The sequence below is a fragment of the Callospermophilus lateralis genome, chromosome 7 (genome assembly GCF_048772815.1).
Source record: "Callospermophilus lateralis isolate mCalLat2 chromosome 7, mCalLat2.hap1, whole genome shotgun sequence".
In the NCBI taxonomy this organism is placed as follows: domain Eukaryota; kingdom Metazoa; phylum Chordata; class Mammalia; order Rodentia; family Sciuridae; genus Callospermophilus; species Callospermophilus lateralis.
This window is the reverse complement of record NC_135311.1, coordinates 108,636,873-108,638,593: the sequence shown is the minus strand read 5'-3', so window position 1 is coordinate 108,638,593 and position 1,721 is coordinate 108,636,873.

Sequence of the window (1,721 nt, the reverse complement as noted above, 5' to 3'; positions counted from 1 at the left end):
TCCTGGGTCCTCTCAAACCCAAGGGCAGAGGAGCATGTAACTATTTACACCACATTTCTCTCAACTTTTTCTTCATTCTGAGGTTAATTTCCATTCCTGGATCTTCTTTAGAGTAGTGAGCACTCTATATTCAGGGCAATGCTCAAATCTTTACCTGCTTTCTTTCAGGGCAATGCTCAAATCTTTTACTTGCTTTTACCCTCAAAACAGTTTTTTTTTAAAGCAAAAAAATCTTTAATATAGATTAAAGAAACCTAAGGAAGAAACCTAAGGAAGAAAGGGTTTAGCTGCTTGCTCAGGTTCAACCAGCTGGTCTGAAGCACAGCCAGGATTCTAACTCAGGTCATCTAGACCCAGAAACATTGCTGTTGACCACTAATGTGAATTAATGATTAGCTGGAGGTGCAGTTCTATGGCATGTCCCAACATCACAGGGAGCATTTCTTGTCCACCATGTTTTATCCAGTGTTTCCAAGTAGCAGGAAGACATGACAGATGATCTACTCCACATATTGGCACAAATGAAACCCAGGGAAGCTCCTTTTGTTATACACAGGGCCAACCGTGTGGCTAGATCCTTGTAGTCAATGGAAACGATTCTTTTGGAGAACTTAGCAGGATATGAGAAATGCGTACCAAAACAGTAACAAGAGCAGAACACAGAGCTGTGTGTGTGGTGTGAGCCGATGGTTTAGTCGAACTGTGTTTGGCATGTCAAGATTTCTTACCAGTAAATATTATTTCCAAGCTTTTGTATATGTACACCCCCAACCAAAGACTCCTGGAGGAGGGTTGCTAGACATTGCGTTTCCTAATTTTCCCCATAGCATGAGGCAGAGAACTGTACCTACTGACGATGCCCAATTAATACTTACTGATTTGATGAGTGAAAGAGGGAGTGGGGCTGGGGATGTGGCTCAAGCGGTAGCACGCTCGCCTGGCATGCGTGCAGCCCGGGCTCGATCCTCAGCACCACATACAAACAAAGATGTTGTGTCCGCCGAGAACTAAAATAAATATTTTTTAAAAATTCTCTCTCTCTCTCTCTCTCTCTCTCTCTCTCAAAAACAAAAAAAAAAGAGAAAGAGGGAGTGAGTAACTTGGTACTGGTTAGGTCATCATCCTCAGACCACATCAGGCTTGGATGCCACTTTTTAAATATTTCTTAACATTTAAAATATTTAAATATTTAAAATATTACTTAATATTTCTTGGTGCTTTCTGTTTCAGTTTGTAAGTGAAGGGAAATTAGAGAAGAGGCCATGGATCCTGAGGTGACAGCTTGGAACAGGTACTCCTGTGCAAAGTTTACCCCAGGCCCTTCTTACTTTCAGAATTTTCATAAAGTTGAGTTTGATACTGATACCATTTTACATTTTTCACTTACATTTATTCATCTGCTAAGGCTGAATGTTCTAGACATTCACCTTTGAAACCTAAATGGTTGCTGCTTTTCCTGACTGAAGGAAGGCACAGAACTCTGTGGTTTTGTTTTTCTTTTCTTTCTTTTTTTTTTGCTGGGGACATCCTGCTGTACCTCTGCTTCTCCTTGGTATGACAGACAGAGGTGAGTCTGAGAAAGTGAGGTTCCTTTACCTCAGGACCCTGCACAGTGCCGGCACACAGAGAAGCTTCAAAAATGTCTCCTTTATATTTGCATAGTGCTTAGACTTTGCAAAACATAACCGTGCCTCAGTTTACCAGGTGTTGTTAATGTTGTT